We start from the raw sequence: 16644 nt of genomic DNA on the forward strand, positions 1-16644 counted from the left end.
TAGATGAGCGATAAAAAGATAAATGTATTGGATAGCAGCAGGCCTCCTTCTGGTTGATCTGTGGCAGTCTTCTCAGGGAAGTGGTACTAGTCCATTTTTTAGTATAGCTGGCCGCTGACAGGACCGGGCGTTGTCAGGTATTCTCAAGCATGGACCAACCAATGACCATGAGGTAAGGTACCCATAAATGCTTAACTGACTTTGATGGAGGTAATAATTAGCTACACCAATCAGATAACCTCCTTGAAGAATTTGTAATTATTCTAAAAAGAGTATAAAGGACTTGCCCAGATTACAGAGTAGACACGCAGAGTGGACAAGAGGCACCATGACCTAGAGAACACATAGACTGGAAGACAAAGAAAACAGTACAGTCATTCTCTAGAGCAGTGGTTCACAAAGTTCAACACGTGTCAGAATCATTGGTGGGCTTGTCAAAATGCAGATTGCTGGGGCCCACATGCGGAGTTTCTGGTTCCGTGCTCTGGGGTGAAGCCTGAGAATTTGCATTTGTTCAAAGTTCCCAGGTGATGTGGTTGCTGTTGATTCAAAGGTCACATTTGAATAAGGATGGAGGTTGGACATAACAGAGATGCCAGATGGGGCCATGTGTTTAGAGGCTGGGCAGGGCGTAGAATGCCAGGTTGGAGGTCAGGAAGAAACTGAGAGTGGAGACAGAAGGGAGAGCTCTTGTCAGAGAGTAACTGTACTTATCCTTCATCTCTTTGAAAAATCCTTTGGCGAAGCTTACAGAGAGGAGAGGAGAGACCAAGGCAGCGAGATTAGGGAAGAGTAATGACAAGGGAGGGGAGGAGAGTTAACAAAGAAGAAAACAGAGATTATGGTCTAAAGTCAACACAGCTGCAGTGGTTAAGCTACAAACCTGGTTTGGAACCTACAGGCATTCAGGGAAGATTGCATGAGCTTCATAGCTCTTATGAGAAGGAAGAAAATATACCAGTTCCTCAAAAGTACAGCAAGTTTTCCTAGGACTAAACTCAATAAAATGTCTTACTTGGAAAAAAAATCTTATTTGGAACATGAGTAAAATTGGGTTATACTCATAATAACATCATGCTGATACAGAATTCATGTGGCTATCTTTATAGGACATTTCAATAGTCATTTTCTAATATTTGCTCATTGAAAATGAAGATTATGAATAAATTTAGCTTTAGAATTTTTATTATATTATTCACTTATAGCAATATGCTAAATGTCTCATTTAAAAAAAAAAAAAGGCACATACAGATTTAATCTGTCCTTCACTCCTAACACCTATACCTGATTCTGGTCCTTACCAACTCACACCCAGACTAATGCCACAGCCCCTTACCTGAGCATTCTGCCTTCAGGCTCTCCTCCCTTCAAGATGATTTGTGTATCACTCCAAGAATCATCTTATTAAACTGATGCTTTGATAACACCAAATGCTTGCTCAGAAGCTTTTCATGAATCTCTTGTGCTTATAGGATAAAGTACAAACTCCGTGGCCTGTATTCAAACTTTTTATAGAATGGCCTCAACATATCTCGCCTCACCTCCCATGACTGCAGGAAGGAACCCTTTTTTCTGACATAACTAAAGCATTGTTTTACACTAAAATTGCTTTCTGCCCCTTTTGCCATTGCCCTTGAATTCTTGCCATCCTCTCATCTGAAGTATCCAAACCTTCCTTTCCCACCCTCATCAAATTCTATCAGTCCTCCAATCTTCTCCCTGTGCCATCCCCGACAACTCTAGCTGCAGGTTAATTTTCCTCCTTTGGAATTCTGTAATTCTTTTTTTTTTTTTTTTTTTTTTAGCGGTACACGGCCCTCTTACTGTTGTGGCCTCTCCCGTTGCGGAGCACAGGTTCCGGACACGCAGGATGCGCAGGCTCAGCAGCCATGGTTCATGGGCCCAGCTGCTCTGCAGCATGTGGGATCTTCCCGGGCCCGGGTATGAACTCGTGTCCCCTGCATTGGCAGGCAGACTCTCAACCACTGCGCCACCAGGGAAGCCCTGGAATTCTGTAATTCTTATGTTATATGAAGAAACCATGTCCTGCCAACCAGACTAAAAGTTCCTTGTGGACAGTGTGTTTTAAAGCCTCTTTTTACTCTTAATAGTCCATGGCATGGTACCTTGAATGTACTAAACACTTAAGTATTTGAAGTGAGATTGGTAGTATAGAAGGGAAAATGGCTGATTGTACCTATAGCCATACATATTCTTGTAATAGGATTTTTCCATCTATAATGATTGTCATTCAGTAAAGTAGCAAGTTAATGTGATACAGTCATTCATCCAACAAGGTGGTTTAGGTAATTGAGTTTCTCGTTTTGCTTTATTAAGCATCGACCCTTCAGAGAATTTATTTAGAATATTCTTTTTTTTTACATATAAGCACATACGTTTATTATTAATTTTAATAATATTAAAGACACATAATTTACAAATAATAATAGAGTATTCAGTACTGTATCATAAGTTCTTTATAGCCAATTGAATATTACAGGGTGCTTTGGCTGATTGATGCTGAACTCTCATATCTGTAAGCAACCTATGATTGTAGGTCAACCATGATTTGACAAATGGAGTTCCATTCCAATTCACTCATTTCCCAATAAATGTATTGTCACTAAATCTGAAATGTGATCTACTATTAATCTATTTTTATCCTCATATAAACTATACTCATTAAATTGAAATTTCTTTCAATTTTAGCACTACATTATTTCAGAACCTCATCACCTGTCAGTGAAGTGAGTGACTATTGTGTTGAATTGCATAATAGTTTTCAAATACTGGAAGAATATTTCCTTAATGTTCTGTGCTATTCATAATGTGATGGCCACAGACACACCACACTTTTAGTTTAATCTGCATTTTTTACATTTTTCTCAATTATTTTCTTAAGTTTAGACTATTTGGAATATTCTTAAAAGGTCTCTTCAAGTGCATACCAATCAGCACATAGTTTTTCACTTGTTTTGACTGCTAAATAAAAATTTACTTGTCTCTTTTTTTTTTTTTTTTTTTAAATGCGGTTCGCAGACCTCTCACCGCTGTGGCCTCTCCCGTGCGTTGCGGAGCACAGGCCCCGGACGCGCAGGCTCAGCGGCCATAGCTGACGAGCCCAGCCGCTCGGCGGCATGTGGGATCCTCCCGCACCAGGGTACGAACCCGTGTCCCCTGCATCGGCAGGCGGACTCTCAACCACTGCACCACTAGGGAAGCCCTCATCTCTTTTGTAATTACAAGTTCTTTGAGACCTAAGACCATGTCGTATTTAGTTTTATTTTTTGCCAGTGTATGCTCATATATCTTAGTAATTTGAGATGCTTGGATAAACATTTAATGACTTGAATTTACCTAATTCCGATGTATTTAACTAAAATTTATAATTTACCAGGAAAACTTACCTTAATTCCTTCATTTAATATTATTCCTAAAGAAATAGTCAAAACCTTAAAGCAAAATGTGTTTATGGTTCAGATACAATTATCACCTTGTTTAATCTCATCTGACAGCTCAGTAATTTGATAGAGCACAAAAAAGAAGAGGTGGTTTAGGAACATGCAGGCAACAATTTAAGAAAAACACCCCAGACAACAAATGAGTTTGCAGTTTAAAATTTGAAAGACTGAAAACTTTTATTTCCAAGGCACAGTGTATTATCTTTTAATTTTGTGTTGCCGGAGGACAACAAGGCCAGTTCCAGAAAAATAAATCCAGTCCAGGCTTCTTAACAGTCACGTCTCTCTCAGAACAGTATTGTTCTTTAAATCTTTAGGTTCTGGGAGAAAAAAATAGTAAAGCGTCTTCTAAGACAGAAGAAAAATTATTGTACCCCAGAATGGCAGCCTTTAGGTGACTTCTGACTTTTCCTACACCACTTTGCATTCTTATAAAGTCCTAAAAAGAATTTTCTAAGTTATACCGTTTTTTTTGTTTTTGTTTTTGTTTTTTACACTTTATTGGAGTATAATTGCTTTACAATGGTGTGTTAGTTTCTGCTTTATAACAAAGTGAATCAGTTATACATATACATATGTTCCCATATTTCTTCCCTCTTGCGTCTCCCTCCCTCCCACCCTCCCTATCCCACCCCTCCAGGCGGTCACAAATCTAGAAACAATAAATGCTGGAGAGGGTGTGGAGAAAAGGGAGCCCTCTTGCACTGCTGGTGGGAATGTGAATTTGTACAGCCACTATGGAGAACAGTATGCAGTTTCCTTAAAAAACTACAAATAGAACTACCATATAACCCAGCAATCCCACTAAGTTATACCTTTTAACTGTTGTTTCTCCACGTGCAAGACATAGACAAACTGGAAGTTGAGTGATACGACCTTGGGTTTTATGTGCTTTATGTTTCAAAGCATTTCAAAATGAATTTAGATTTGTTTAAAAAGCTGTAAGAATAGACAGGGAAGGAAATCAACATTAAATATTTAGAAAAATAGGGCTTAGAAAAACTTTGGGTTTTGTAGAAGTGGCTAGTTGATTGCACAAACACAGCGGGAGATTCTCCCTATTCTAGAAGACAATCTGACCCTTCAAAATAGACATTTTAAACAAGAGATTAAGAAATTTTAAAATATTAGCTTGAGGTAGAAATTTGCCTCGGAAACAAATGATTTTAAATGTGTAACCTAAATGCCAGCTGAGGACTCCTCGCCCCCAAGTGAATTGGTTAAACTTGATCTTAAACCCCATTCCACACTCAGGAGCCTACTCCATAATTCTGGTAAATTAGCCTGGTTTACATTCTCACGCTTCTCTATGCCACCATAAAGCAGGGTTCTTTTGCGCTGTACCTGAAAAACTCCACGATACTCCAGATGCAAAACACACAATGCCTGCATCATTTTCCATAAAAATCTATTCACATCATGCATTGTGTATCTTTTGTGTTGTTGTTGTACCTTTTGAAGATTTAGAATGCTTAGGAGGAAGGGTCACACCCTGGGGCACGGTCTTCGACCAGTCTTTAGGCTTCACCTCCTAAACATCTCTACTCTTCATTTTTCATCTCCTTCAGATTAACAAGCAAATATTTCCCTGTGACTTTCTCAGCGAGGTCCCAGAACCTCCGGGCCTCTAGAAGACCCCTATTCCACTTTACCCCATACCTTGTCATTGTATTTTTTTGGCACAAATGCCATTCTGTTCCTAAGAAGAATTCAGGTGGAAGCTGTCAGCACATCCATATTTTTCCATTTCCTGACATATAGGTACTCTGTCATTTATATTCTGAATTGCACTTCTGGACTTCACTCTCCTTAAAAAGAGAAACAAGGGACTTCCCTGACGGTCTAGTAGTTAAGACTCAGGGTGCCCAATGCAGGGGACACGGGTTCTGTCCCTGGTCAGGGAACTAAGATCCCGCATGCTGCATGGCGTGGCTAAAAAAAAAAAGAGAAACAAGAAGACTTCTGCTTGCATAAAGTTAAAACTCAGTTCATGGCGTTAAATAGCGGTTCCATCCAAATGGGTAACACAAGGTTGACCAGCTCCCACTGTGGTTTCCCAACACAGTGAACCCTCATGGCTTAAAGCTGTGCTCCCACAAGCCCCTCTTGTGTATCTCCAGCCATTGTAGTTTCTCCCCTCAACATCTGTACTATTCTCCAAACAACCGCTGTGTGTCTGCCTACTTCCTTTGCACGCCAGATAAAACTGGCCTTTCAGAATTAGATTTTACTGCAGGCCCAGCTGTAGTAGGTGGGTATTCATCTGCTTCATGAGTGAGGAGAATATGAAAAGTCCCTCTACTCATTTTCTCAAATATCTTGTGTAAATGATGCCATGGTATCTGACATATTGTTGATTGCTCTGCATTATTTAAAATAGAGACATCCCTTAACACGGGGGCATTAATTAGGGGATCCAGATTGACAATTAGAGAGTGTAACTCTAAGAGGATGAGAATGCTGCCTCCCCACTTCTCTCCGTCTCCCTAAATTCTAGTAGCACTTAAGATTTTGCCCAAATGCCTCCTCCTCTGAAAGTTCCCCCCAGCCATTTCCAGCAGACCATAACTTTTTTTTTAAAATAATGAATGTGGGGAATTCCCTGGCAGTCCAGTGGTTAAGACTCAGCAGTTTCACTGCTGTGGGCCTGGGTTCGATCCCTTTTCGGGGAACTAAGATCCCACAAGCTGCATGGCACGGCCAAAAAAATAAATCCATAAATAAAATAATGAGTTTTTATTTCTCTCATAATTTAAAAAATGTAAACATTCTGTAATTCAGCCACAGCCTTTATTTCCAGATGACTTCTTCATTGGGCCTCAGTTCCTTTTAAATAACAGACCCTTGTTCCAGAAGCCAGTTAGCTTTTCATCATGTTTTCTGTCTAGACAACATCCAAAGACAAATCCCAAAGGGGCAAGTATATGTACCCAGTAGTCACACACAGTCTGAAGTAAGTTCATCATGAACGCTGGGGCCTTGGTGCCAACAACAACCCCACGACCAAGGGCAGCGGTAAGCCCAGCCACCAGCCAGACCATGACTTTTCTTCTGCAAGACAACGGGTATATGTCTGACAATTAATAGAAGGAACAATCTAGTGTAAATAAGAACTTTCTAACAATTAGAGGCAACGGATGTCAGCATGGGCTACCCTGGAACTTAGTGAGCCTTCTGGGCCTGGAACAACTTAGAAGCTGGACAGACAATTGCCCACAGCGTGGTAGGGGAAGTTCACGTGCTGGATAAAAATTGAACTTGGTCTTTAATGTCTCCCCAAATGCTGAGCTTCTAGGTACAGCTTTGTGTCCTCTAATAAAATAAAATAGAGCTGTTATGGAATTCCTTCATCCCTTATTTTTGCACACCTTTTTTTTCTAAATAAATATTAAACAGCTTAAAACCAGTGGTCCTTCATATTTTTTTCAGTGCTTAGACTGCCTTGCACAGAATTAGTGATCAGAAAAATTTATGGATTGAACCATGAAAGCTGGTTTTGAAGGGAGGTTAAGAAAGGGAAGGGAAAACAACCTTGAGAGAATAAAGCAGATATGAAGCAACATCACCAAGCACCAAACGTCTAGGGATTAGGTCCCACTGAAGAATAAGAGCTCACAGGGAGTTTGAGGGATCCTTCAACAGCTTCCTTTGTTCTACCATCGGGTCTGCACAGGAGTTATTGCTGCCATTGCTGACCAGCATGTGAGACCAGTTCTCATTCTCTTCTTGTCATCATTCCTGATTTTCTACTTACGGGAAAGATATTTGCAGGAGACACTAAAAGAACTGTTTAATAATTGTGTCAAATAGATCCATAAATTCTTTAATTTCCCTCTTTGATTGGAGGAAATTCTCTAAAAGCAGAATAGAACCCAATTACAGACAAGATAAACACAAATGCATCAAACCCATGATTGGGTTCACAAATGTGCAGCATCTATTGGTGATTAAGAGCTGGGAGGTGGTTATACTGCCTTACCCTGAAAAGTAGGGTCTGTGCACCAGCAGCATTGGTATCGCCCTGGGAGCTCTTTAAAAATGCAGAATCTCAGGCTCCACCCCAAACCTAATGAACCAGAATCTGCGTTATAACAAGAGCCCCAAGTTGTTCCTGTTCAAGTTTGAAAAGCACCAGTGTGCAGGTGGCCATGTCCTTTGGGAAGGAGGCTTATCAGAATCAGCTAGGAATCTTAGTTGAATAGGAAACCACCTCCTGGAGAGTCTATTATGCCTATGTTAGGGCTTCTGTTACTGATGAGAATGTGTGATAACATATTTCTGGGAATTGGGGTAGGAAAAATAACTGTAAATCACTCATTTATGGCAATAACAATTAAGTCCATTTCTCTTTTTCATTATTGTGTTTTTTTCGGGAACAATCATACATTTAAAAAATGATTTTTTCCAACATTGTCTAATATTGAACACACTAGCCATATATTTTCGTTAGCTCATAATAGCAATTTTTTGGTAACTGTAGTAGAAACAATGTTACAAATTAGGAAAACTTAAGACATCCTGTTGATTTCTACTTTGTATGTGAAGAGCCCTAATGAATGTCAGAAAGTTTTTAGCATGGAAATGTGCTTTCAGTTTATGATTATATCTGTCATAAACAAATGGGGGGTGGAGAGTAGAAATAAGTAGGAATATCTTGGCAATAAATGTTTAAAGCCTGAGCATAGTATTTATATTTGAATGCATAAAGAGGACAACCTAATAGATTAATGGATGGAAGTCACCAACAATACTCTTTCTGTTGCTTCTAGATTAAGTAGTTGATTAAACAAAATATTCACTGTCATAGACATGCTCTTTAATTAGACTGAAGAGCAGCCTAAAATACATTTTACTTTAATGAAGATGAACATGTAATTACTTTGTTAACATTAAAAACTTAATGAAAGGAGTATGCTCTATGTGGAACTAAGCAATAACTGAGTCATACAATTTAATTTAAATTTAGCGAGGGTCTGGTATCCAGAGAAGGGAGAGTATTCCTCATTCTAACGCCAAGAACTCTTGGGCTTCCCTGGTGGCGCAGTGGTTGGGAATCCGCCTGCTAATGCAGGGGACACGGGTTCAAGCCCTGGTCCGGGAAGATCCCACATGCCGCGGAGCAACGAAGCCCGTGCGCCACAACTACTGAAGCCCGCGTGCCTACAGCCCACGAGCCGCAGCTGGAGAAAGCCCTCGCGCAGCAACGGGGACACAATGCAGCCAAAAATAAATAAATAAGATAAATAATAAATTAAAAAAATTTCTTAAAAAAGAACTCTTGACTATGAGGGTGAGCCACAAGAAGTCGTATCTAGGAGACTGGGTTTCCTCAGCCACAGGTGTGACAGGGCTTGAGATCTTAGTCCAAAGTTAGAAGGATGAATCTCAACTTTGTCCTTATTCTCATAAACAAGTGATTTAACCTTTCTGATCCTCACTTTCCTCACCTGTAAAATGAAGAAATCATAATATCCTAGGTTTCCATGAGAGCTTTTCCTGTATTTATTGACAATTTGAATTACTATGTACTGTATTACACATACTTATTTTCTCCCATTGGAGTTTTTGCTTTTCTTCTTGATGAATTAATGATATCATGCCTTTATGAATAAGGTACTAACTTAAACATTTTTTGGCATTTATCTTTTAATTTTGTTATTGATCAATTTACCTGATTAAACTTTTTTATTTTATATAGCCAAATATATATATTTTAAGATTTTTCAATAGTTTTTGTAAAAGTTGTTTTTCCACTTAAGGGTACAGATGGTCCCCGACTTCCACTGGTTCTGACTTACAATTTCTTGATTTTATGATTATGCAAAAGCAATATGGATTCAGTAGAAACTGTACTTTGAATTGTGAACTGTGATCTTCTCTCAGGCCAGACACATGTGGTACGATCCTCTCTGGTGATGCTGAGAGTAGCAGCAGCTCCAAGTCAGCCATGAGACCAGGAGGGTAAACAATGATACACTTAAAAGCATTCTGTACCCGTACAAGCATTCTGTTTTTCACTTTCAGTGCAGTATTCCGTAAATTACATGAGCTATTCAACACTTTATTATAAAATAGGCTTTGTGTTAGACGATTTTGCCCAACTGGAGGCTAATGTTAATGTTCTGAACATGTTGAAGGTAGGCTAGACTCAGCTATGATGTTCAACGGCGTATTAAATGCATTTCAAATTATACTATTTTCAACTTCTGATGGGTTTATCAGAAGATGGGTTTAACCCCATCATAAGTTAAGGAAGGGTTTAACCCCATCATAAGTTGAAGAAGATCTGTAGATAATACTTTACACCAGTATTCTGGTTTTGAATTAATTACAGTTCACTCATGTCTTTTATTTTTATTATAAAATTATAAAGTGCACATTGTAAACTAAAATGGAATAACATAGCACAAAGGGAAAATTAAAATCATCACACTGTTAATATTTTGGTTCACTACCATCCAGCCATTTTTCTATGTTATATTTTCTCCAAAGTTGGGACGATGCTATTGTGATATAATAAGAAATATATATTTGGTCTCGGCCTCCAGTTTCTGACACAGAGCTCCTAAAACTGTAATTTCCTAAGTGATAGGGTGCTAGAAGCCTCTTTTGTCCTAATAGTTGGTCTTTGACTCAGATTCCTGACACCAGAGTTTTTAACACCCTTGGAATCTTTAGAAAGATGAGTGTCTTTTTGTATGCTAATGAAAGGACTGGGGGCTAGGGGCCCCTAGATAGCTTCAGGTTGGGGGTTGGTCACCAGAAAGACCAAAGGTTCAAAAGGTTGAACTTTTATTGCCACCTTCAACCTGTGGGAAGGGGAGAGGGACTGGAGTAGAGTTAATCACCAACAGTCAATGATTTAATCAACCATTCTTTTTCTTTTTTTTTTTTAATATATTTATTTATTTAATTAATTTTTGGCTGCGTTGGGTCTTTGTTGCTGCACACCGGCTTTCTCTAGTTGCGGTGAGCGGGGGCTACTCTTTGCTGCAGTGCGTGGGCTTTTCATTGCAGTGGCTTCTCTTGCTGCGGAGCATGGGCTCTAGGCGCACGGGCTTCAGTAGTTGTGACACATGGGCTTAGTTGCTCCGTGGCATGTGCGGTTCTTCCCTGACCAGGGCTCGAGGCCATGTGCCCTGCGTTGGCAGGTGGACTCTTAACCACTGCACCACCAGGGAAGTCCCTCAGCCATTCTTAAAACACAATAATTCGACTGTACATCCCCACAGTGATATGCTTTGAAAACAAAAGGAACATTAATAAAACCCCACACTACTTTATATTTTATTGATGGTATTTGTGGTAGTGTAGGCATTGTTATTCCAAGGCTATTACATGGATATTGTGGCTCGATGCAAATGAGAATTTATAACGATGCCCTTAAAAATCAGGATTTTGGACATAGGATGCAGATATAACATCAATAAAATTCTGTAAAATTCCTGCAGTCCTAAAATTGAATTGAAAATATCTGTGTGAATTCAAAAAGTATTTTATCTTAAAAGAATTAACTTATTTTCTAGCTCTGACCACTGCAAAGGGCTAGAAAGAATGACCAGTGCATAACATATTGAGCACAGCAATACCAAAACTGTTCTCCAAGTACCTTCCCAATAAAAGGAACCAAGGCTTTTTGAAGAAATGGCTCAATGCAGAAGTGGAACAGAAAATGTGCAAAATAAAAATGGATGACCAAAAACAAAGAAGCAGAACTATCAAAAAACCAAGGAAGTCAGCTTGCAGAGGTTTGCTTCCACTGGTCAAAGACATGATGATATGAGCATCAATCAGGATAATAATAGCAGTGGTTTAAAATAACTCCTTTATTATTATAAAATATTGGCTATATTCCCTGTTTTGTACAATATACCCTTGTAGCTTACTTTATACATAATAGTTTGTACCACTTTGGGAACTAGTTTTTTTGAGTATTAAGAAAAAAATGTATGAGCTTGTAATCTTTTGGTCTTTGTGAAAGAAATTTTATCTGTACCCAACTTAAAGAATAGTTAGTATAAGACGATAGCGTTAGCTCCTGGAACTCAAATAATATTTATTAGTAATACTTTATTTTCCTGTTTGCAAAAATAAAATGGAAGTGAAAATATTATCAAGTATTTTTTTCTTAGCTTTCTATTATTTTTTTTAATGTGACAAATGTAGTTGGCTAGAATACAGACAAAGCCAGCTTATCCTCTAATCATGTAGAAGACTTATCATTATTATCTGCTGAGAGGTTTTTTTTCATAAATATAGTTTGCCAGTATGCAAATGTGACTAAAAGACATACAGTTTCCAGATGGGACACTCAAATTAAGGCACAAATAAAAGTCTCTCCTCAATGGGTGCCCTCAGACACTTGCTTTGGACAAATTTCTGGGTAATCACATGGCAGGATACTCCCCCCAAGACCACACACGGAAGATCACCGTCTTTTTCTTTTTTCACTTTTCTTCCCAGTAATACTCAATCCTGGTGATGTCCACAGGAACACAGCAGCCTCAGGATGCATAACTTACACAACTCATTTAGGATCACAGAATCATAAACGAAAACATTTGAGAAGGCTCTGAGTCTCTATTACAGTGAGAAAATTTCAGAATACAAATGATATAGTGTTGAGGTAATTTGCAAGTACACAGTCTCACATTCCTCAATAAACTTGGCACGGGTTTAAAGCTTTAAACAATCTGTTCTTGGATGGCTTCACTTTTATTCCCCTTAGATGCAGCTGGCCCCTCCTTTGGCCTTGACCCAGGGTCACTGTCCTTTCTTGCTAGACTTTACCATCATCCCAGGCCTCCTCTGAGTTTTACTTCTACTGATTTCCTAGACCCTTAGAGAACCAGGCTCCTTTCCAGTCTGGGGCCCAAGTCAAGCTTTCTGCACTCACATGAAAACTGTTCTGGTAGCTCCAAATGTGAGCTGAGAATTTTCTGCCCAACCTTCCTCTGGAGTCTGGGCAATGACAGTTTCCCTGAGCTAAGCATACTCCCATAATCAATATGTTCTGAGTTTCCTCTTAATTGTTATACTTTTTTTTCCCTCTCTCCTTCCTATGCTTCCAATTATTAAAGAACTTGTATTATTCACTCCTGATCACATACACCTAAGGCATCCCCACCACCACCCTCCACGCCAAATTCTAATGGCAGTTTCTATGAAAATGCCCAGGCTCTAAATGCATCCCTGGACTTGTGAACTCTACCTCACAGTTGAATGCTTTGGACCAGCAAAACATGGAGAATCACATTTCCCAACTTAAATGCAGACTTATGGCAGAATATGGCTGTCGCCACATGTAGCACACATCCCTAGGGATAATTCAGATTCCCCTGGATCCTCTCTCCAAGAACTGACCTTGAGCTGTTGGAGCCCTTTCTGCCCTTGTTCTTTGTACAGAGAAGCAGAAGTTCCTGAAAGGCACTGCATTCCTGAGAAAACCTATAGCCAAGTACTGACTTGTGTGGGAGTTTGACAGACCAGTCTTTGCCTCAGAGTGGGACAAATCTAAGATGTAATTTATGATCCAGAGTACCCTGTGGAATCTGAGACTCAGAAATCACGGGCAATTTCTCTTTTGCTTGTCTTGTTTCCCCTTTTCAGTCCTGCTTCCTCTACTTCCTTACCTGCTTCTCCCGGGAGCACTTCCTTAATAAATGTCAAATATTAATACATGAATCCTCATCTCAAGGTCAGCTTCTAGAGAGTTCAAAATGAGTTCATGCCATAAACATGCCAACATTTAATTACAAACAATCCCCCGAATTCTGTAAAACTGGTCGTCCCGGGATTACCAAAATTTGAGAGGAAAAAGTTTGTACCTCCTTTCTAGTCCCCTCCCCCAAATCTAGGGAATAAATTATCCCCTCCTAGGGAATTCCCAGGCGGTCCAGTGGTTAGGACGCCGCACTTTCATTGCCGAGGGCATGGGTTCAATCCCTGGTGGGGGAACTAAGATCCTGCAAGCCATGTGGCACAACCAAAAAAAAAAAAAAGAAAAGAAAAAAAAAATTATCCCCTGCTAATTTTTTATATTGTATTAATTTCTTGGGTATTGGCTTTTTAAAAATCTAGTGTTCAATTTCCATATTCTTAAGAATCAAAGTTTACCTATGTGGGGTTTTTTTTAGTAAAAGTTAAACAGAAAAGGGATGGATTTAGTTTATCCATATAGTAACCTGAATACAATCTCTTGCCCTATATCTTTGCTCCCAAATATTTTGGATTATTTTCCTTTATAACACACGGTTCAGAAATGTGATCAGCTCCAGAAACCACTTCAAACAATTGATCTGGTTTGTAAGTCAAATCCTAACACATTTCCAAGTTTATTAGGTAATACTTAAACCATGTAACCATACATATAAAAGTTCATAATTTGAATTTTTTCACTTAATATCATATCTTTACTTTTTTATGTTACAAATACATTTTTAAATGCCTGAAAATCATATCAATGAACACACATTTTTATGGTGGATAAATTCACCTTAATTTTATTTTTTCCAATTTTTCTCAATTATGAATATAATACAATATAAACATTTTTTAAACTGTGTGTAAAAAATCTGGAAGGAAATACATCAAAATATTATATTTATGTTAGGATGTTTTTCTTTTTTTCTGCTTGTCTATATTTTTGAGATAACTATCATGGGAATATTTTATTTTCATAATGATAAATGTTAAATACAAATGGACAATAAAATCAAAGAAAATAGAAATGTTTAAAAAGCAAAACTTCCTAAAATATGTAAGCTCACATAATTTGTATAGATTTTTAAAGACATCTGCTACACGTTAACCCATGGAGAAAAAGTTCTAGATCACGGTTGTTTCTATTGAAAATCACAAGCTATGCTTCCTCCACCTAGAAGATTGCTTAATATTAGAGCATAATTCATATTTGCTAAATAAATGATATTTTATGGTAAAAAAATAGATTTTATTTAGCTTTGTGTTCATTAACTGATTAAGCAAGATATTTCACGAGTATCACTATTATATGAGGCAGGGTTTTTGGTGCTTATATAACATGTAGAGATTCAGAATTCATATTCACCTGTAAAAACGCTTAATCAAAAAAAGAACATCTACTTACATAAGCAGGTTGAGCATTAAGCAAGATGCAAGAATTTAATATTTGTCTTCCCTAAATGCAAAGTAATGATTTGTGTTTGAGATGTACACTTATTGGTAATCTGGCTATCATTTTATATATTTAGTCACTGCTTTTAATATCACAGTTCTAAGGAAAGCTTTTAGTCTAGAAAGTGCTTTATATACTGTTGAGTACCTTCAACTTCCATTTCAGACTCCTCATATTTCAAATGTGAACTTGTCTCAATCAGTTGGAAAGAATGTAGAGATTTATGGAGCTAATTTAAGAAATAGAGCACTTTTACTGAGAAAAGAGTTTTCTCATATCAACACTAGATTAAAAAATGACTTAGTTTGATATAAGAATTTCAGTCATTTATAGGAGAGTTTCTACAATGATTTTTCCCTTAAATTTGTTTCAAATAAATTAAATGTGACATCTCTATATCAACACTCAAAAGGCATTAAAGCATGTAAAATAGTAAAATATCACCAAACTTTATCTCCCACCCAATTTTCACTCAATAATCGCTGTCATAGCATTTCTTTTTTCCAGCTGTTCTGTCTGCCAAGATCAAAACCATAGCAAGAATGGGCATAATTCTTAGTAACAGAAATTAGACATGAGATAAAGCTTTGTAGAACAAACAACCAAAAAAGAAAAAGATGATTAACATGAGACAGCTAGGCTACCATAGCAAGAGGCTCTGGATAGTCTGTCTCAGGGGGTCTGAACAACAGAATAACTGTCAGTGTTTAGTGGACCCATCTGGATTCAGGCTGAACTGTGTCATTTCTTGAAGACCTTTCCAGTAGCATGAGCTTGTGGTTATTCATGGAGGAAACTCTTTTGTGTCATCTACAAAATTTGATCTCTACAGCTTTAGCTTTATGGAAAAAGTGAGACAAACTTATTTTCCAGGCAATGATTTAAGAAGGAAAAATATTTATGAAGTACTAGATCGTGATGTCTTGCAATTCAAGGTGCAATAAAAAGTGTTTTCTTCACCTAAGAGGTATTTTCATCGATTCAGATAAAAATATATAATTAGCTATATACACATGTACATTAATGAAGTATCTGAAGTTAATATTTTAAGAGCACATGTAATGTATTAATGATGTCTTGCATGAACTCAAAGCAAGAAAAGTCAGTGTGAACGACGTTTGAATTGAAAAAAAGGCAGGCTGAAACGTCCTCAGTAATTATTTTGGCTGAATAAAGTCTGAAGCAATGAAAGAGGTTTCAAAGTTCTTTTACAGAACCCATTGGGCTCAATATAATTCGTAAGCACTGAAGTCTTGGGAAGAATCATGGCAACTTATTTAGTTTAAAATATAACAATTAGTAAAACATTATTCTAGTTGTAGTCATCACGCAGAGCCCTCCCTCTCCAACTTTGTGAAGCAATTAGAAACAAAACCAAAAACTTTTCTATAGTTATTCTAGTAATTTTGATCAGCTATAACTCATGTATAAGAGCATCAATTTTTGTCTAAGATATTTTGTCATGCCCTTTATTTATCAGCTAGTAAATATTCCATATATTTACATATCAATTAATCTTCTTCCTTAGTTCCCAGAAATGTGAATGCCAAAGACAGCGCCAAGCTTTTCACACTGTCCCTTATTTGTTAATCACACATATGACACACCTAAGATATTTTGCTAGTGAAGGGCAGCACTTAGGTTGGAATCCTGGCATGGTTCATTGCCACAGGGCTGAAATGTAGAGTACCCTGGGGACCAAGCACTTCTCCAGCATGTTAAGGCCCTCTGTAGCATTCGTTTAGCTTTTGCTGTTTGTCCAGAATAAGCAAGTAGATAAGCAAATAGTGAATTTAGCTCATACTTGTCCTTGGCCCGTTTTCTTTGCCCTAAACCCCTCTCTACTACTTAGAGATTCACCCCAGTTTCCTCTTCCAACTCTAGTCTGAGGAGTGCCCTTTGTTGCCCTGGCTGCCCACCAAATTTACCCAGAAAAGGCCAAAACAAATAGCACCACTGACAGACATTACAAAATGTCCGTCACTTTGCCAGGAGCTCCAGCAGACTCACAAGACCCCAGGGGGGTTC

The 16644-nt window shown here is 38.1% G+C and overlaps 1 pseudogene; it reads right to left on the reverse strand.

Moving 5' to 3' along the window:
* Positions 1-6061: 6061 nt before the first annotated feature.
* LOC115802128 (NADH dehydrogenase [ubiquinone] 1 beta subcomplex subunit 1 pseudogene) lies at positions 6062-6469 on the reverse strand (annotated as a pseudogene).
* Positions 6470-16644: the final 10175 nt, after the last annotated feature.

The sequence above is a fragment of the Delphinapterus leucas genome, chromosome 8 (assembly GCF_059928025.1).
Source record: "Delphinapterus leucas isolate spDelLeu-1000000601 "Yukka" chromosome 8, BTC_Dleu_Yukka2, whole genome shotgun sequence".
NCBI lineage: Eukaryota > Metazoa > Chordata > Mammalia > Artiodactyla > Monodontidae > Delphinapterus > Delphinapterus leucas.